Raw genomic sequence first — 21,591 nt, forward strand, 5'->3', positions numbered from 1 at the left:
GTTGATTAGGACGGACCGTCGATACCGGAGGATGTATTTTTATCTCGACTGAAACGTAAATGGCGTGAAAGTTATTGAGCGCCCGACGAAATCGTCGTCTTCCGACGCGCAGTTTCGTTAACAACCACTGCCAACCAGTCGAGAATACTCGACAGAGTATTTCTCGTTCGTTTTTCCACCTATGATAAATAACGGTTATTTTCGCACGATAAAGTTCATCCATCGGCGATGAATGCTTTTTACTATATCGGGTACGAAAAAAAAAAAAAAAAAAAGGAAAAAGGGGAATTCAACCTCTAAACGTACGTACGCCAAGTAACGGTAAATTAGTTTTAGAGAAAATTGTTGCACGTGAAAAAGAGTTTAGTTCGGTCGTAACGAAGCTTGACGTACGGCACTGGCTGGAAGGAAACACGATGGACGCGGGGTCCCGGGGGATCGTGAACAAGCGAACAAAGGATGCTTTGAAGGGAGAAGAGGAAGACTCGAGGAGAGAGCCTCGCCTCGTTCCCTTTCCCTGATGGCTGGCAGAGAGGGATCTCCGCTCATCTGTTCTTGCCCTGCGGTAGGTAGGTTAGGTGGATACATTTGGCTCTCTTTTGGCGTCTCTCTCTTTCTCACACGCCTGTGCGCTCCCCTGCCGGTCCATTCCTCGTGGTGGTGCACTCGGTGCTTCTAACGTATCCTACGAAAACCAACCCCCACAGGAACCACGAAGCACAAGTATCCACGCGTTCTCGTTAGCTCTCCAGTATACGATATTCCCCTCGATTCTCATAAACGTTCCTGTTTTCAATCGGTCCGACACCAGCTTTTTTACGTCGAAAATCGACGGCTTCTCAAAAAATATGTCATAATCTTTTCTCGTACCGCGCTGTATATCCTTTGGATCAATCTCGCAAGAGGTAAACGTTACCGTGATTCTCGCGATGTACATCGCGTATACGATGACCGTTTCAAGCAGTCAAGTAGTCGTTCTGAAACGAAGGAAGTAAAAAAAAAAAAAAAAAAGAAAAAGGCTACGAGCATACGTCATATCCGATGTCACGCTACATTACACTCTGCTTTCATCGCGTGCGTATCTTGCGCGCTAGGGCTTGAACGTAATGACTATTCCGTTTCTTCGGCACGTTTCCGAGTTATTTTTCAGCATCTCGGAAATTGCTTTTTTTTCCCCGGTGCTGAACAGTCGAACGACGACCTTTCAAGGGAAATCAGAGGTGAAGGGTGATCGTTGCGTACGAGTCGGTTGTTACATCACGGTTAGGAAAAAAAAAGACCCTAGAAAGGTACTAGACGCGCTGGGCGACGCTGTATCGTGGCGCGAAAAAAATTCCTAGCCGGCGTATAATACAATAATCCACAGACGCGATGGCACAGCATCGTTCTCGAGGAGTCCAGGCAACACCGCCATCGCCGTCTCTATAATATTCTCGGAGAGATATTTCAGAGAGAGGGACTTCGGCGAAGCCTGTCTAACGACGCTGGAAGACCAGAGAAAGAGAGAAATATAGGTGCGCGGGCGCGCACACAGCCAGGCTGCGCGTTGTTCGCTTCGAATATGCAGCAAGAAAGAGAAGGAGGCAAAGAAGAAGAGAACGATCTCGATCCTCGTCCAACCAGTTCTTTCATTTCCCGTCTCTATCTATCTCGTTCCATCCACCTTGTCTATATCTCTGTCGCACCACCGCCCACTCGTTTATTCGCCCTCCTTCTCCACCCTCTTCATTTCGCCTCTGTCATTTCTCTCTGTTCTTCCTTGCTCGCTAGGTCTCCACCATACATCTATCTTCGTTCCACAGCTATTTCGTAGCCGTTCTCTGTCTGTCCTCGTCGCTCGCTTCGTCTCGTTCCCTCCGTTGTTCGTGCTTCGAATGCCTTCCTCTCTCCTGGCTCTGTCCTTCTCTCGCTCGCGTATCAAGCATCGCCTCGTCCTCGTTTCCCAGTCCCATTCCCTCGACTCTCGCACCAACACACTCGCCCGATCCGTCCATTACTCGCTTTTCTCGCTCTCCGTCGCCCCCTTCGCGTCTCCTGCCCCAGCCGGCCGTAATACTTCTCATCCCTCTCGCTTACTCTGTTATTTCTCTCCGACCTCCGTGTACGGCAGATACGCGCGCGCGGCAATAGCTGGTTTCAGGAGACAGAAAAACAGGCGGACAGAGAGAGGGAGGTAGAAGCGGGTAGGTGGGACGGGGAGCGTTCGAACGTAGAAAGAGGGAAAAGCAGGAGTGCGATACTCTGCGACGCGAGTCTAAGATAGGAAGAACGAACGAAGGCAGGGGGAAAAAGAGACAGAGGGAAAAGGGAGTGGAGGACGCAAAATCGTGTCCGAGCATTAACGCGGCCCTCTCTCTTCCACTTACCTGCTCGCTAGCTAGCTAGCTTGGTCGTTCTCAGCGGTGCCGGGTTCCTCCGTTCTTCTACACGCTGCTATACTACCTCGTGCACCACACGGTGCGGCTGCTGCTGCGGGGAGGGATTTTAATTTCGCTGGATAAGTATTTATCTCGAAACGCGCGGAGATTCCGTAATGGACAAGGTGTATTTTCGGCGCGATGTAAATCAACGGACTTACCGGGAACTATACGTGCGCGCGCACGTATATTCCCATAAATCTATTTAAATATATGGCCGTGTGCGGCGCTCGTGCGCTATACGCTCTCGTCGTATAGAGCGCGGTAGAGCGTCGCTATATACATAGAGGAACACGCAGCTGGCTAACGTGTGTCCGTGGATACACGTGGGAGCTTCTTCTCGCTTTGACAGAAGGGAGAAGCGTGTCTAAATTGGGAGTGGAAGGTGGGGCATGCTCCGGAGAGAGAAGATACACGATGCGGCACGGGGGAAGTTCGACGAAGGAAGAGACGGGGAATTCTACCTTCTACTTGGTTCTTCTTTCGCCGTCGTTCCTATAGGAGGCGCTTCTAACGCGCGACTACACCCACGCTTGAAATCCCGTCCCTCGTGTGCGTCGAGGACGAACGAAGCTGGAAGGACGCGGAGAATACGCTGTGCGCTCTACCGCTGTTAGGACCCGTCGAGAGAGGAGATGCCGGCACGATGAAAAAGTGGACAAGAGAGGGAGGGGCGACATTTTCGCGGAGTAGAACGACGACAGGGGGGTGTATAAAGGGACGCGCGAAATGGCGGGACGTGGAGGGGGACTACGAATGTCTGTCGAAAGGCCGCGCCGGCAAAAGACAGCGGGAATCAAAGAGAACCGGCTGGAAAAACTGCACGGAGAGAAAACTGGCGCGAGAGACGGAGCGAGAGGGGTCGGGCGAGGCGGACGGAAGATTAAACCGGGAGAAACGGGAACGGAGAACCGGAAGGACGGATGGCGCGGCGGGCAAAAAAGTTTGGCCGAAGGAGAGTACGCAAAGGGAGAGGAAAAAAGGAGCGCGTCCGAGAGGGAACATGTAAAATTCAGCAAAGTGGCGGAGCATCCAGATAAACGAAAGGTCGCAAGACGAGGAGAGGAGGGAAGGGAACGAGGTGGACGGGATTAGGGGAACAATGGAATCCGGGGAATAGGAGGAGAAAGAAAGAAGGGAAGAAAAACAGAAGAATCTTGCAAAGGGAATACAATACGAACAGGGTATCGTACGTAGGCCACAGGGTAAAAAGGAACGATGAAAAATTCGCCGTGGAACGAGCGATCCGTGATGAAAGAAACGGGGGCAAAGAGGAAAAGAGGAAAAGAAAAAGGAAAAGGGGGGTAGGGACAGCGGTGGCGAACAGGCTCTTGCCTGTTACGGTTCGCAGCGGGGAGCCAACGATCGGAATAAGATCGAGAGGATTGATGATTCCAATGGACGTGTTCGAAGGACCTTGCGTAGGTCGTGCTGGCTTCGTCCTTTAGCACCTACCATGCGACTGGCTGGGCACCAACTATCGATCGAACCAACGATATATACGAGACACGCTCGAACCACCGTGTACACACGTACTTACACACACGCTCACGCACGACCACGTTCCTGACCCGTAGGGGTCCGTGTGTGGCCGCGTGTATGCATGTACGTGCCTCGTGTCCTACGTGTGTACGTACACGTCGGGGTTATATATACATGTATATATATAGATCGATCGATTGCTGGCCATGGATCGATACGTGCGCGCGCAACCCACCCTCGTTTGCTCGCTCGCTCGCTCGAGGCTCTACGGTAAGGGTTGCTGCTGCCTAAGGTGTTCCAAGGGATGGGAGGGGATCGGCGGCGCCTATTGGATTTCCACGGACTTTTTTTATCCTCCTTTTCCGTCGCCCCTTTCCCCCGTGTCTCTTCTTTTTGAAAAACTGTAGATCGACCAAAGACTCGGTCTCGCCCGGATGATACCGTAGAAAGATTCTATGAATAAGTTGGCAACGTCCAGGATTATTTTTGAAAGGAAATCGCGCCACAAACACGTGCGTGGAAACGAAGCTTTTGCAACTCGATACTGTAAATTTACAGTGAGGTGAGTGTGTTTGGAGAAACCGTAGGCTAACAACGACGAAGAAGAGATAACGGTGAGAATTTGCCGGATAAGAAATTATTTCACAAAAATCTATACGGAGTATCTGCGTGTCGTAACGCGTAGAACCACCCGGGTGTTCCCTTTGGAAAACTTTTGTCCCCAACGTAGTGCACGTGCGCTCCGGCTTCGACCAAATCACGTTCCCCTCCGATCAACCGGCTCTTCTCATTTTGGATCAAGAGGAGAAGGTGAGCGGGACACGCTTTACGACGAGACGCACGAAGCGGTCGTGAACGAGCGTTAAAATATTCAGTCAACCGGCCCAGTTGGTCCTGCGCAAGTAGAGAAATCGCATTTCGGAAAACGACCCCTCACGTATACCCCCGTTCGTGCCAGCGTGTGCGTGAAAGTTTTTCGTAATCGGCCCATCGACGAGGCGTGGAAAGTGTGGACGATCTAAGCACGCCGGCCGACATAATTAAAACTTCCAGAAAACATAATAACTACACAATTAAAGCGCGTCCCTCTGACTCTACTCTCTCTTGTCAGGAACAAGGGGAACTGGGGGGTGGGGTGGGTGGGAAGAACGGGGAGAAAGCGGGTTTGAAAAGCGACGAGGACACTCTGATGCTGGAAAGAGAAAAACCGAGAAAGATAGAGGGGAGGGTGGTTTCATGGTGAGGGTGGAAACCGAGAAAAAGAGACAGAGAGCGAGAGAGAAGAGGCGAAGCGGAAGGGAGACGGACGAAAAGAGAAGATTCCAAGCCGAGGGGGTGGATGGTGGTCTACGGCGAGAGGAAGGGGGTAAAATGATGTAAAAATAACAAATTGAAACTGCTGGCCAGGAGGGTTGGATAACGCGAGGAGCAACGAGGACGAGGTTCGCCGATATTCCCCGAGCTAGACGAGAACGACCGATCTATATAGTTACCGGCGAACAGAGACGGAGTGGCAGGATGAACGAGACAGCGAGCAGCAGAGAAGGGTGGGCCAAAGGGGTGGCACAAGTAGATTTCAGTCTGGTGGGGGTGCTGCCAGAGAGCTCCCCTCTTCGGCGGAAAATAGGGGAGGGTTGTCGTACGTGTTAACGCGGCTACTATATATATACATATATATATATATATATATATACATATATCTAGAGATACATACATATATGTAAGTACCTATATACACACATAGCATATACGTACGTGTACATACGTACATACGTTATATACGTCATATAGAATGCACGTATATGTGTATATACGTAGAGGTACCAATGATAGTCCACACCCATACGGATTCCTATATACGCGTACCCCTTTCCCTCCAGCTTCACCCTCCCTCTCTATCCCGTCTCTCTGCGAAATCAGCCATCCTCGTCACATCCACGCAGTTTCACGGCGTGAGTGTATGTGACGCGAGGGGCAATGCTCCATCGTGCAACGTGGAAATTTAGTTCCCTTCGTGTACACACACGTACGGAGGAAGCGCGGGGCTGTGGGAGTAGCAGCCTGCGGCTGTGTGTGGTGCTTTACGACTCGATCGTAGCGTTAATGGCACCGCTGTCTGAGTGTGTAGGTAGCGGTGCACACGGGAAATGTGCTCGTGCCCGTCAGAGAACGCTTTCGACGTATACCATCCACCGTACTAGGCCAGCCAACTATATTTCGCGCGACCGAGCAGATTTCACTAATACGAGGAGCACGGCCCGCGTGGAATACGTACGCGCGTCTCATGCAGCAACCCGTCCCTCGCGATACTACACGTGGCGATCGACGAGGAGGGTTGCGTTGCGAACCAACCCCCGCCCATCCGCCGCCGTTCCGCACACTTTCTTTTTGTCGTCTCTGTTACGTTCGTTTAATTCACGCTTTTCCTGGTCACGCCGTCACTGTCGTCGAATCGAGCGTGAACCAGAGAACGCGTGCAAATGGCTCGATCAGCCAGACATTGTGCTGGTTCGAATTGATTCCGCGAAAGGATTCACCGGAGTAACTTTGCTGGAAAGAGGACGATATCGTTTCAGGCACACCGTATTTCACAGTACTTTTCTGAAAATCATCGGGAATCTCGTTATTTTGACGGTTTTGTCGCGTCGCTGCTATCTCTCGCTGGTCGACATAGTTCCGTGGATTTTCTAGAATTTTACTTTCCCTCCGGAGGAAAAGTAGACTTTTCTTAATTTCAGACAGGACGGATAACGCAGCACGTTTCCGGCAGAAACTTAGAAACAGGAGCATCGTTGGGAATAATTATAGTGCGTAACGTAAGACTTTAACATATATTTCTTATGTAACATATAATATATATCTGTTATATAATGTAAACGATTGATATAATGTCATTTTGAAATTCAGATATAAGTCTGTTCTTATTCTGTGTGCATTGTAAAGTGACTCAAGGATGATAAAATATGCATACATGCTCCATCATCAGCACCACTTATTCCTATAACTTCTTCAAACAAACTTCCATAAAACTGAATATTCTTAATCAAAACAAGAGAACGATCTTACTCCTGGCCTGCCAGCAAACTCTGTATTACCTTGCACGGTTCCATGTCACGTAGTGAAACGATCCTCTTGTCAATCGCTGCATTACAGCAAATCCACGAATATATAAATTCCATCGCATCGTCGTTTGATTTCCTCCTCTCGAAGGGTGGAATTCCGCGAGCCTCCGAGAGGAATACGGGGGAAGCTCGTCATCGCAACTGCTGAAAGAAAGTAAAACACAAAGTACAAAATATTCGAGTCGATGGAACTACCGACGAAACGCGAAATGCAGTGGGAAGAAACTCGCTGATTGAGAAACTCGCTTATATATCATCATACCGTTTATTGACAGGCCACAGTCCAATTATACGCAGGAAAATCAAAGAAACGTAACTTGAAAAATACGGAAGCAACGTGAAACCTCCACCTACATAACGAGGCTACGCAAGGTACGTATCAACCCTATTCCAGGAAAGAAGGGTCGAGGCGGTCAGCGTAACAATTGGCATAATTAAGGGAATACGTAGGGAACAACGGGTGAGAAGAGCCGTATCCTGAACGTACATCGTTGACACGAAGAATATTATTTCTGCTTGTGTTGTTCTTGGAAGGTTTATGGAAATTGATGATTAAGAAAAGTAACGTCACGTATCTTTGTTCGATTTGCAAACGGTAGCTTATTAGGAGCACCAAGAACTCATAATTGCAGTTATCAATGACCAATAGAAATACCAAGTTAGAGAAAGCTGGAAATCTTAGGAATTTCTCTTGAACTCCTCCAATAAGAGAGATCTTACCTTTTCTATGCTGAGTTCCATACTTCTGACATGAGATCTAACCAGAGAAACATTAAGGCTAGCGAATTTAACGGAGCATTTGAGATATCCGGATAACCTCGGAAGTTAGGCTACTACATTACGTAGTACAAAGTGTTAAATGATACAAATTCAGTACACCTTAATAGGCTTGATACTAATTAATGTTTCATTTAATACGCCGAGACCTAATTAATTAGCAGGTGAATGTTGGACTAGTCTGAGACGTGCAGAGACTATCCGCGAGACAACTGCGTGTACAAAAGTTGCTAGAGTATCTCGTGAAACATCCGAATATCCACGACAATTTTGATACTTTTCGATTCCAGGTTAGGCTACTGTTGCTATGTGATAGAAAGCACACGCGTTGTTGCTGGTCGATTACGAACCAGTACAAAATTTAATATACTAATTAATTAGTGCGTAGAGATAGGGCTGCAGGTTTCAAAAGACCATCTGAGATACCTGGATAACATCGGAAGTTAGGCTACTGTATTATCAAGTATAAAGTGTAGATTGGTAATCGGTTAAATGATACAAATTTAGTACGCTTTAATACGCTTCATATTAATTAATATTTAGTTTAATATACTTGAACCTAAGCAATTAGTGCGTACATAAAAGGCTATAGATTTCAACTAAACATCTGAGATACTCAAGTACTAGGGTACCCGCGAGACACCCAGGTATGCAGAAGTTAGAGATTAGGTTACTACGTACACTACGTTGGTAGCGAGTTTTAAATGCAAAGAAGAATTTCGCTGTCAGCCCGATCATCGTACTTGTGCATATGTAAAGGCTGACAAATAAAGAAATCTCGTCTCGAACGAATGAACACACACGATGCAACCGGTCTCACCTTAAAGTGGTGAGAATGTCCGATCAGCAGCTTCTTCTTTGTCAGTTCCAGCGAGTTTGCATCGAGGTTCTCACGTAACTGTCTCATATGTATCTCGCGGAATAGCCGGCTACGCGGGTAATTTCTCTGCACTTGGTTGAAATCACCGCCAATGTTTTTACCAACAACCATCCACCCACGCCAGACTCGATCGACTTTGACCGAAAACTGCTCTAATCGACAACGCTAGGCACAATAATAATCGACACACAGTTTAACCAATTGCTTGCAGCGAGCTTCGACCATTCCACTCGCGTTGGCTGTTGTTGCTTGTTGTTGTATGCTAACGCGACTATCGGCGAATGTGACTATCGAAGATGCGTCTTCCACGACTATGGCTATAAAATCTCTTCGTGTTCGAGGAAGTAGGCAAACAGTTGGTTGCAACGCTGTTGAGTGAGGAGGCAGAAAGAAAGAAAAGTAGGTGGACTGGATGAAAATAGTTCGATATTTTCTAGTGAACAGGGGTGAGCAAAACAATTAAAACCTAGTGCAAGGTACGTATTTTCTTTTGTCATCGAGCAACGAAGGTTCACGCAGTTTCGATTCGCAATTTGCTAGCTGCTCGACTGGCGGACTGGCGCCGTTACGGTCGAGTTGGAAGCTAAAATGAAAAAACCAAGGCGAAAAATCCGAAATTCGAAGATATTTACTCGAGGAAGCGCATTAGCCTTTCTCGAGTGGAAAACACGGGGAAATATTCAGAAACGGAAATCAGACTGGAAAATAGCGGCGACGTGTGCGCCGCTGCGTGCAGCCCGATGGCCGAACAACATTTCGACGAGAGGAACATTATTTAAACAGCGGCCAAGCGGATCCGAAGGAGGTAGATTTTTCCAAATAAAAATTCATTTAGCAGGCAACGGGTTCGCGGTTGTCCGGCTTTTGCGAAACCGGAAAACTCATTGCGCCGAAAGTAGCCAAAGTGCTTTGTACAATTAAGCGAGAATTTTCGCGAATCAGCACCGAATTAGTATTAATTAACTCGCAATTCCAACGGAATTCCTGTATAATGAACGAAACAATTTCGTCGGTGCAATAAAGTTCACTCGAAAGCTACGAATAATTTCAATCATAATTTTTCTCTATCCTTCCTTTCGTCTATCGATTTTCCCTCGGTCCTTCTGCTTGCTCAGGAATTCCTATTACCGTCATTATCATAATAAAAGGTTATGTTTTCTTCTTTTATTAGGCGCACAGAAAGAGATTCTGCGCGTTTTAGATTTTATATTCCATACACAGCGTTACCTCTCCAACGTACGATTTTTGACGATTCTTTAACGCGTTTAACACTGTCGATATTTAAATTTGTAACTTTTGCGCCTTCCATCCTGCGTATACGTAACGTCGTTTATCTACGTACGTTTTTAACGAAGCTCGTTGTGTTGTAAAACTTGTTCCAAATTTACAATTTGGTATAATGCGTTCTTTCCATTAATTCAATACGTTGTATCTTCCTGGCGAAACAGTTAAGATAACGGTTTCTCTGTCGTTGATAATCGATAAAGAGGAATTTTTCTCATTGGATCGAAGGAAAATTCTGATTGCGATATAGCTAAGAGTACACTGTGCACGCGCGACGAAGGAAGCTTGTCGACGAAGTTCATATTTCTCGTTGCATCTTCTTCTCGTCTCGGTTCGATGAAAATGACGTTGACGGTGCTAAAAGAACTTGTTGTTCAGATAGCAGAGTTGCATTTGTTTGAATTCACCGGGGGAACGAACAGTCCATATACATGCAATTCGTACACCTAATCGAGAAATTCTCTGATTTTCCTTATTACCTTTTCCTTGTTCTTCCTTCGTTCGTACAATGACGGTTCGTTTAATTAGCCACTAATTACAATTCCGTCGTGGCGAGTGAGATTCTGCCAACGTAGTAGCAAAGATTTTCAAAACTAAACTGAGGCTCGGGTGACCGAGATCTGGCGATAGTTGCGACAGCTTTCAAAGGTGAAAACCATAGAAGAACCATAGAAAAACTGGGAATTATATTTCGTCTCGCTTATTCATTAAAAACATCCCATTTTTCAGAAATGAAAATTGTGTTCACCAAGGTAGAAAAAGCTACGGAATTTCCTTCTCCATCTAACATTATTCCCTCTTTTGACAAAATGCAAATCGACTTATCATCTCACTGAGAATCCACAGCCTGGCAATGATTTCTCGCGTACAATTCGTCCGGACGTTTTATCGAGGCCATTAATCATCCGTAGATCTCGGCCATGACGTCGATCGTTGACTTAAGCCTGATTCACGCAAGCGGTCAAGGTTACTGTCAGATTACGATCAACCAAAATCTACGATTTTACCGAGACGTTCGCACTAAACAACCGAATCCCGTGGCAGTGTTTCTCATCCTGGTTCGTCCGCGATCGAACCAGCAATGACATCGTTTTCCAAGTTCTCCAAATCGTTGGCGGTCGCAATTACACGATTAAAGCAGTTGTATCGGTCATAAAGCTTTTATATTCTTATTGTTTTATTATTATATCATGACTATTGTATTTTATTATCGATTATATTATCATATTATCTTACCGATGCATCGCTGCACTGTGCTAATCGTATCAAACGCTTGTGACGGTTTAACCAGCGAATTGAAGAAAACGAAGCGAAGTAAATTTCGCCAATGGGAGCCGATCGCGCCGAAAACCAGCGGCGGAACTCGCGAAGAAACAGCAGAGTACGCGATATTCTTTTCCTTTTCTCTGTAACGTTTTGTGTTCCAGGCAGCCGACTTTGACGGCTCTCAAAGAACTAGACGCGTTTCACGGCCGTTTCGTTCGGTTTGGATATTCGATTTTTCGTTCGGACTTGCCGCGGGGAGAAGGCACCGACCCGGTTCCTCTTCGCCGCCGGTTGAATTCCAAGCTCTTTTTGTTGCGGAAAAAATCCGTGTTTCGTAGCTTTGTGGCCGGGCTCGGATGGAAATCATCGCAGTCGAAGCGGCGACTTATATAATTACACGACAGAGACTCGTTTACATTTCGTTAAGGAACAATTACCGCGTGCTACGTGTAACGAGATTTAAGGAAACGCGATAAACGCTTAATTCCACGGGAAACTGGCCGACAACTTTACTTCCGGCCAGCCCTTCTCCGCCACTTTGTGCCACGTTTTTATCACCATCGAACAGCGTACGAACAGCGAACGCTTTTCCGAGACGCGGATAATTTTCCATTCTGCAAAGTTGCCTGCTGAAACGCTAATTTAACGTTGAATTATACGCCGTACATTCTCTTTTCTGTTTATTGATTCGCGTCCGCTGTCAGTTGTACGGTATAACACAATCGATGTTATTATTATTGTTATTATTATTATTATTATTATTATCGGTATTCTTGCCGCTGTTGTTACTAAATAACAGGAGTCGAAGTAGCCGCAAAAATGCTCGACCGCCACTCGAGTGGCCGGGATTCGGCCATTTTCCCGATCGAGATCGATCATTTGATCAATGGAGGATCGGTAAACAGTTGGCGAACAGCCGGCAATCATCATTTTGTGCTTGTTAATTATAATACACGTTCATTAAGTATTCAAGTGATAACGATGTATCGATTTTTAACCGACGACGAGCAGAAACACTGACGGGATGTAAAATAGGCGATGCTATTATTGTTGCTACCAATTACAATTCACATGCAAGAAATAAATACGCGCACGTACAATCGCGTGGAGAATATTCCAACACTTGGACGAGGCTCGAAACGCGAGGTTTCTAATGCAATTAACGGAATTATGAATCGATGGATATAAATAAAATAGTTCCGGCCATTACGTTTATCGTTATTATCGTCCAAGTACGAGAGCGGAGAGCTGCGACGAATGAGAACCGCGTGGAAATTACGAAACGTAGGAAGGATAATAAAAAAGGACACAATTAAGGCACCTGTGGGTTATAAATACGAAAATATTATTATTTAGTCCGTAGCTTTCGCTTTCAGACGAGCATTCTGCTTTACATCTCGTTTACGTATTGACGCTTTTATGGCGTTACCACCTTATTGCCTCCTCCCTCGTATCTGCCCAAATACTTTTCCTCGTCTATCTCTCTTTTCTCGTATATTTAGCTCCCCTCTTGTCCACTCCATTATATTGCATTGCCTTAATTATATTGTTTCTAAAACTATGGCAACTTTTGGGCTTTTGCCTCCCTGTTATGCTTCCTTATTGTCGTTCCTCCTCGTCTTGTATTGCCCTTCTCTTCTCCATGATTGTTCTCAATTCAATTAGTCCTACTGCAGTCCTGTTTAGTATTTTTTCTCTGTCCTTTGGTCCTCCGTTAACGGAATTATAATCGATGGATATGAAATAGTTCTGGCCAGAACGTTTATCGTTATTATCGTCCAAGTACGAGAGCGGAGAGCCGCGACGACTGAGAACCGCGTGGAAATTACGGAACGTATCCTATAAATTCAATGGAAACGTAGGAAGGATAACAAAAAGGACGCAATTAAGGCACCTGTACGTTATAAATACGAAAATAGTACAAGAGATATGGTATACCGTGATTAAATTAATGCTAGTATTAATTAATATCTACCGTTGATTATAATAAATTATGGCACGCTATTGGTACAAATTAAAGAATCATTTAATATACCATTATATTAACGTAATTATTCTATCGCATCGTATTAAATCATCCGACGTAAGTTATGCGAATTCCGTGTAGCAGAATCTCTGCTATCGCCTGAGTTTTATGAAAATGCAATAGGAAACTTGAACTTAAAGAACACGTAAACAGTTACGATAAACCGGGGAAAAATAAAACGCTTTATTATTTATCAACTGCCTTAACGATAGACAAATAGATTATTAACTACGCGTGATATAAATAAAAAGCGGCTACGGAGAGCGTAGCAAACGCCAGATACAGCGACACTGATACTCAAATAAAATAGTTAAATAGGCGAATAAAGAATTAGCCTAAACCACTAGCCAAACTATTCGAGTGAAGAACAAATAGATTTACGCCGAACGACAAACAACCGCGGCCGACTGACATAAACGCGAAAAGAGCACTGGCACCTGCAAACGCGACATCGCCAGAACGACGATTAAAATGCCTGCGAGAGGCCGCGCGCGAAATCGAATTTTCTATCGGAAGGCACGAGAGATCGATCCGTTGGATCGCGACACACGTTGGCCGAGAACCGGCAAGGTTAACGGTGTATCGATTTCCGGTGCAAGAGCGGCGTTCGACGACGGTGGAAGGAGGCGAAAGAAGAGAAAAGAAAACGGACGAGCGGAAGAGTTGCGTGCACGTAGGAAAGTACGGGAGCGAGCGAGTGGCGCACGCCTTCGGCCGCTTTACTTTCACCACGCACGGCAACCAGAGAAGGAAAAGAAAAAGAGCATACCGCGAAGGAAGTCGGTTCCCACGGCGTCTGCGAGCTGGCGCGTACGCGCCTCCAAGAGCCGGAAGTGGCGACCGCGACCGCGACCTCGGCACCCTCCTCCAGCGTCGTGCCTGCTCCGCTTGTTAGCTCGTCCAGTTCAGACCCTCCGTGATAATGGTCGTTAGAGAAGTCACCGGTTTCCCCGTGCCATTAAACCGCAACATTTCGCGATTCCAGCGTTCCAGCTACCCCTCGCGTTTCTAGCGGAATTATCGACTGTAACGCGAAATTGAAAGCACTTTTCAGCGGTTGCGATTCTTAAGGCGTTTTTACGCCGGTAACGTGTGCTTCGTTCGATTTCGGTTCCCACGTATAGAGAAGGAGGAGTACGTGTGTATGTATGTATGCGGGTGAGTGTGGCTTTTCTTCGGCGCTTCGAGGGAAGCTCGGGCTATTTTTGTCCAATGAATATTTCACTTCGTATATTGTCATTTTCGTTTCTTTATATCCAGATTCTTATCTGTCACTTAATTCCCTTCTTTCGCTCTGTCTTTCTTTTCCCCCCCTGCCTGTGTTGTGTCTGACCTTATTTTTCTCCCACAAATACCTCAGTCCATATTTTGGCGTTTTTACTCTTTTATGCTCAGATTCTTATCCGTCGCTAATTCCTTTTTTTCATTTCGTCCTCCTCATTCCATCTGTTTGTGAGTGTGTGTCAATAACACACCATCACCCATTACGTGCCAACCGTGTCTAACGCCGTTTTACTTGGGTGTTCTAATGGGTGGCCGGTAGCTGCCGCGTGGCCGAGGCCTCTGGCGTATTAAAAGCCAATTATTACGAAATGTAATAATCCCTTGAAAAAAAACGGCGGCCACAGCTGGGTAAAGGGCTATTTAAAAAGATGCTGGTGGCAATTCGTGCACTTCGGCTACAGCTAAGCCGTTTATCAATTAATATAACCAATATTTGGTAGTATCGACGTTACTAAACCTGATAATTCCTTGAGAAAACAGTGGACCCTGCTGTGACTCCAACTACTGACATAATTAAGATATTCTAATAATCGCTTGTAGTTTGCTTCTTTTATCTTCACTTCTTATTATCCTAATTAGCTACAAAGATCCTACAGATTCATCGCTTTTCGTGGAAATTCCTGCCAGTTAATTAATTATACTTTTTAACGTTTATTTGTATCGTTCTTTCGTTTTCTTCGGGAAAAGCTACTCGTTTGGCGACGAAGAATATTCCAACTAAAATTTGGATTAGCAAGATAATTAGTTTCGCAGTTTGTTGGAATTCTCAAGGATTCTGACAAATTCAAGATTACAAAGTATATATAGACAGTGTAATTACGTTTATTTTAGCTATGGAGGCTAACTACATGCGAGGAACAGAGGCTGTCGGTAGCAGGTTACAACTGCGTTGAATTAACCCCGATAGATCTAGGAAAAATTGAACACAGTGTGTGTGTGTGTGTCGCGTAGAAAGTGGCGTAGAGGTGCAGTGGCGTCGAACAATCGTTAAGTAATTACTCGTTTACAATATCGTATATTGTAACGTGGCAGTCGAAACTGGATTGTCTACGTGCCTAATTGAGTTTCGGATCATCAATTAGCCAGATGTAGCAATCAAAGTTGCACCTCGGTAGTGCGTAAAATTGGAGGGAAAATGAATCGTCTTCGTAATTTTGTTAATTATATTATACTACTTGTATAATATGTATGCTATACCGGGTGGACAAGAGAAACCTCAAGCTTCAGCCGCGAGTATTTTAATTTCCGACGAGAGACAAAAATGAAATAAAATCACGAAAAATGAGGAAATTTTCCGTTAGCCTTGAAAAGCTCTAGGTATTGAGAAAGCTCGCGAAACCTAGAAATTGCTGTGCCGTGTTGCTCCGCTTTCTCCACAGGGAATATATCGACAAGTTATAATTGCAAATATTTGCAACTCTGAACAATTACGTAAGTTGCTCTTAGGAACGAAAATCGAAGCCAGAATACTAATTGCGATTTTAAAACACCCTCGAAGACAAACAGACGCGAGTTTTTCAAGCAAAGAATAAACATTTTCACCTAACTGTTGACGAGCTGCGAGGGCTGCGACTCGTGTCCGGCTGGAACGTCGAAACAGGCCGCTGCGGAGCGTAAAGGCGGAAGAAACGAACAGTCGACGAAGGGGTTGATCGAGCAGGTCCGCGCGAGGGATTCGCTCCAGCCCCGACGTCGGTGATCGTCGATACGGCGGGATAAAGAATGATACGCGTCGATCGGGCCGGCTCCGTGGCTCGGAAGCGGAACGCACGGTCTCCGTAGAAGAGCCGTAGAGGCATTTGCAGCGTCGGAACGTCAAGAGTCACGAGCGCGACTTAACCCTGCGCTCTCCCTTCCATCCCCGTCCTTTTTGCTTTGACAGCACTTGCCATCTCATCTCCCTTCCTTCTTCTCGGGCACCTCCATTCCGCCTGGCGACTTCCACCTCCAGAGCGTCACCTCCATCGGCCACGACGACGACGGCCACCTCCTCCGAGCCAGCGTTAGACCGGCGCACCACCAGCTTCTCCAGCTGTCTCCTTCTCACACCACCCACGCCGTAAAATTATAATCTGTCATATTCATCAGTACAGCGTCCTCTTCGCCTGCGTCTTTCTCTTTTTCACCGTTTTCTCCTCTGCCTCCCTTCGTCCCACTTCACCTGCCGCCACACTGTTTTTTCCCTTCTCTCTGCTGCCTCTCTAGCCCCCAACGGCTTCGGGTACCAGCTCTCATCCTCTCTAACCAGCCTGCAAACTCTGCCCCTTCGTTCCTTCCTTCTTTCCTTCCTTCCTTCCTTCCTTCCTTCCTTCCTTCCTTCCTTCCTTTCACGTTCTCCACGCGCGTCCTCCACGTTCACCCTTCGATTCTCCATTTATCTTCCTCCCTTTTTCCTGCCCCTGTGTGCCTTGCGTTCCGCTTTTTTAAAGCCTCCATCCCTCGTTCGTCTCGCACTTGCCTCTTTCTGGCGTTGTCCTTTATTGCGCACTTTGTTTCCTCCTCTTTCTGGACCAATCTATCGCCCACAGCCTTTCGTCATTTTCCACGCGATATCGGTTCGCGACAATCATTAGGTGATTGTACCGGAGCTGTTGGCAGCGTTGCAAGCGTCCGCGTCTGCAATTTTGGTAACGTGGTTGGTTACCAAATAGTTCGCACTGTATGTACGTTCTGTACACTTTTGCATCATTCCCACAGACTAATTTACGTTCAGACGCAATCCTTTCCGCTTTCTGTACGTCTTCGACATTCCGCCACTTTTCAAGCAAATTTCCTATTAACGTACCGGCTACCGGGTGTATCATTTTTTCCTGTAGGGAAACAATTTTCCTATGAATTTAATTTACGCAACGAGTAATTCCTTCACCATTTTGCTTCCCAAAGACTATAACGCTAATTTATATTCAAGCGATGCTGCGCGCTTCCTAAACGACTGACACCTTCGTCGTCTGCGTCGTCTTTTGGCGTAGGGCGTACAAAGGGTAGAGACCAGTTTTCCTATTAATTCGTTCAACCGATGGGTATTTCTCTTCGCTGAAACCACGTTTCTTCTTCGAGCGTACACGCGGCATTACTTTCTTTGCTTTTGCCCGACCAACGCGCTCACCCCTTCTTTATTTCTCGTTCGTTCCGTTTCCCTCTCGCCCCTTCCTCTCTGGCGACCTCTTGGTCGGGCCCTCTTCTTGTCTGCGACTCTTCGCCGATCGCACCCTCCTCCTTCTTTCGTTCTACTTCTCTTGATCGCGCCCCCCTTCCTCCCTGTCCCATGGTAGATCTCTTCGTTGCAACCTCGTTGAACTGGCTGACGGAGCAGGTAGAAACGAAGGTAAGGTGCCTTCATTTATATTATAATCCTCTCTTTCCCTGTCTCGTTCTTATGCATCGAATCCGAGCGACGTGGCCTGCGCGCTCCAGCTCCTCTCTCGCGTCTTCTCCTGCGGCCGTAGTTCCTCTCGCTCTTTCTCTTTGACGTTTCATTCCATTGACGTTTATTGGTCCCGCTTTTGTTTCCGCTGTCCGCCGTTGTCTTTCGCCGACCGCTGCTCTGTCCGTTTCCCTTGCTTCTGCTCGACTTGCGTCTTTCTACCTTCTGCGTTACATGTTGTTTCTTGTCGCTTAATAAGATACGCTGCAACGTACGTGCACATTTGCTCACTTGCGACAGCATGTTAATTAGCTACGAGGTGGCAAATAAAGAGACTTCGCGACGATTCTACGCCTCGTTACGGCTACCGTAGAACGTCAGGCGATGAAATTCGTTTTTCAAAGCCGATACAAGGCGCACAGATTGGCACCCGTATGCGTTAAGCATCGTGGGACCATCTTTAAACATCACACGACCAGTTTATCATAATAAGCGACTTGTCTGCTTGTCGAGCTACAGATAAGGCGGCAAAGAATCCTTCCAAATGATGTCCCAAGCATCCGCTAATCCCTCAGCAAGATACTACATGCCACTGACAGTCCTTCAAAAAAATAATTTACATTTCACACGATACACGAAAGGTCTAATTTCGCGACAAGGTGCCAGGCTTCGCCGTACGCTTCCACGTAAATAAACAATTTAAACAACCTGACGTACGAAGCATCTGCAGATTCCTCAAAAAAAGATCCTGAGCATTCCTTTTGTTTATCGGTCGAATAAAAGCAATATCAGCCACGCGTCTTGCAACAGATGCAAGAGCCATTTTTTAACCCAAAGAACGACTGCTGGTATCTTCAACCCATTTTGCCTGCTAAACGTGGAAAGACGATTGCCCGGATGGATAAGAACCGTCGCTCGCGGACGACAAGTTCCATCCACGTTTCCTCTACGGTTGTTCGTCGAGCGGTGCATCGGCCATCGAACGAGGGAACGTTGCAACGTTCCACCGATTCATCGTAATAATTATAATTCCGTCGGAAATCCGCGTCCGGTCGGTCCAGACGCAAACAGTCGAACGCAAGTTTCCACGGTTTTTCAATCCCCTGCCGTATGATCGCCATAACGCCGCAACGTCATCACGATAATATGTACGCGGTAAACACTGACAATTGCAGACATCGGTGCTACCAACAGAGACAGAACGAGACAGGGCGGACTGTCGCGAGGGTTGGTTCCGCGGCGCAGCGTATACAGGGTGTTTCATACAACTGCAGAACGGTAGAAGATAGAAGGATTCGTTGGGAGGCGTTCAATTTACAGATTTTAATTAAGCGAGGAGGCATTCTGAGGACTTTGGGGCCGCTACAATTTTTTTTTTTTTTTTGGTGGAATTATGTACATTTGATTTTCCGTAAGAAAAAGATATTAACGTGGCGTAATGTTGAAATAAGAAATCACACGTTGACGACGATTATTTTATCGATTGTTTTATACGTTCGATGGAAAAGTGGCACGAGGGACGCGGAATGAGAGGCAAAGGGACGGAGGTTTTCTTCCCTTTCGGATGCTAAATTCTACGAAATTGGAGTAAAGACAAGAGCTGAATGTCTGAATGCCTTTTTGCAGAGAAAAATGTATCGGTTGGAGAATAAAAAATTCGTAATTTTGTAAAAAGGAATGTAAACTTTGAATCGCCAAGTGTTCCCGAAGGAAGCACGTGCATCACGCGACGCACTACTCAAAACAATTTAAGTTTGCCTTACGAAATTTTCGCCCATCTCCGACCAATTTCACACACTGTCAAAGTATGAGCATCGTACGAAAGCATCACGCGTCTTCTACGTATCTTTCCATCTTTAAATTCCTCATAAAAATATAGATAAAAATCGACTGTTTAAATATCAACATAGAAGCTACTAATATGATAGAATATTTATTCATAATCGTATTAATCTTCTGTGTCTGCAACTTTATTCGTTGACTGACGTGGTCCGCATACTGGGTCGTTTAAGTGCACGCAGCTTCTTTCAGGTTGGTGCGTTCTAACAAACCCCGCAAAATTCATGAAGAGCCTCTCATATCTGTAGAATATCATGCAACAGCTTTCACGGCTACATGTTACCTTTATTCACCTGAGCAAAGCAAAATTTAGACAAAAATGTAGGAGAAACGAAAAATTACTCGACATCGACTGGCTATGTTTATTAGTACGATCGGCAATAAAATGGAAACTCATGGAAGATACGGAACAGAGATACAAAAATTGAAAAATCGCGAACAGAATTAATCCCGAAAAGTCGTCCTTCCGTTTAAAAATACGACTAGAGAAATTGTTAATTTCAGATTATCGATGATACCGCGTAACACCCTCAACAATTTTCCAAGCACCATCGATCTGGCGAGAAGTTGCGACAAAAATCGGTTGGTTTACAAGTCTCTGCAAGTGGCGATAAAAGAGATTGCCCAAATCCTTTTCCGATAAAGAGTCAAGGTTATCTTCGAAATGCCACTTCGTGTCTATGCCACAGGTAGTGTCGTAGCTGACTCGACTGTATCGTAACGTGAAAACGTAAAAGTTGCAGTGCTTTCTCTCAGAGTTTGCTGTATTCGTCAGCTGGTCCCACTTCCAAGGAACACCCTGTATACGTATACCAAAGCGAGAGGACAACGTTATACTACCGTTTGAGGTAGATATCCGTGGAAAGAGGGAACAGGGTGGGACAGAAGAGAGGGTTGAAACGAGGGTGAAAAGAGAGGCGAGCAAGAGAGAGAGAGAGAGAGAGAGAGAGAGCGAACGTACAAGTGAGAGAGAAAGGGAGAGAGGAAGAGAGAAAGGAAGGGAAGTGAACGCGATGGAACGCGTAAATGGAAGCCAGTGCTGGAAAGCAGGTATTCTCGTTGACGAACCAATTCATTATTATCCGGGATAAATAATGCGCTGTGTGCCTTGCGGTAACGGGAATTGTTCAATTTCCACGTCGATGTGGTGCGCGTATAAACTGTGCACGGACACTACGGTTGCGTGCGCCGATATCAGCGCGGCCTTTAAATAGATCCAGCCCGTAATTATTGCCGCGGCGCGCATTTCCAAAAATGTAAAATGCTGACGGATACACGGATCGAGAGGGTGGTGTTGCAAGGGGTGAATGGACGCACCGGTGACGAGCATTGTCGATGAAAACGAGATTAATTAGCGACGCGCCACATTTTCTAGCCGGATCTAATTTCTGCGGGACGCATGGTGCAAAATTTTTGCCGACACTTTGGTCGCGATAAAGGAAACCGGCCAAATACGCAAACTCCACTTTGTTTTCCCAATGTCGAAATCAATCGCAATAAAAATAGCTTTTCCTGCCTAGTCGCTTAATGCGCGATTTACGACTATTTTTATATTTGCAATGCTACGAACGAATTTTAATATCGAGCTGGCGATAGGAAGAAATTGCACTTAACGTGGAACAGGTACCCAAGCGTGGAAGTCTGCGCTGCTTTTCGAATGTCTCTTTTACGGGACCAATCAGAGTAAAAAAGAATTTTTGTAGTTGTTCAATCCTAGATTTATTTGAAAACATTGCAAATATAAAACTGATCCTAATTGAATTAAGACCATTTTTATATTTGCAACGCCACGAACAAGTCTTAATACCGAGCTGGCGTTAAGAAGAAATTGCACTTAACGTGGAACAGGT

The 21,591-nt window shown here is 46.0% G+C and overlaps 1 protein-coding gene across 10 annotated transcripts in view; it reads right to left on the minus strand.

Annotated features, from left to right (window-relative positions):
* LOC122576900 (chromatin modification-related protein EAF1-like) overlaps window positions 1-21,591 on the minus strand; it is a 399,412-nt gene that overhangs the window by 117,934 nt on the left and 259,887 nt on the right. For 3 of the 10 annotated variants that reach the window (XR_006319947.1, XR_006319946.1, XR_006319943.1), the window contains exon 7: window positions 6,995-7,165. The exons of the other annotated variants lie outside the window; for them this stretch is intronic. The gene's annotated coding sequence lies outside the window, so the exon portion shown is untranslated. The remainder of the gene's footprint in view (window positions 1-6,994; window positions 7,166-21,591) is intronic. 10 annotated transcript variants of the gene reach the window in all.

This window comes from Bombus pyrosoma, linkage group LG17 (genome assembly GCF_014825855.1).
Source record: "Bombus pyrosoma isolate SC7728 linkage group LG17, ASM1482585v1, whole genome shotgun sequence".
Lineage (NCBI taxonomy): Eukaryota > Metazoa > Arthropoda > Insecta > Hymenoptera > Apidae > Bombus > Bombus pyrosoma.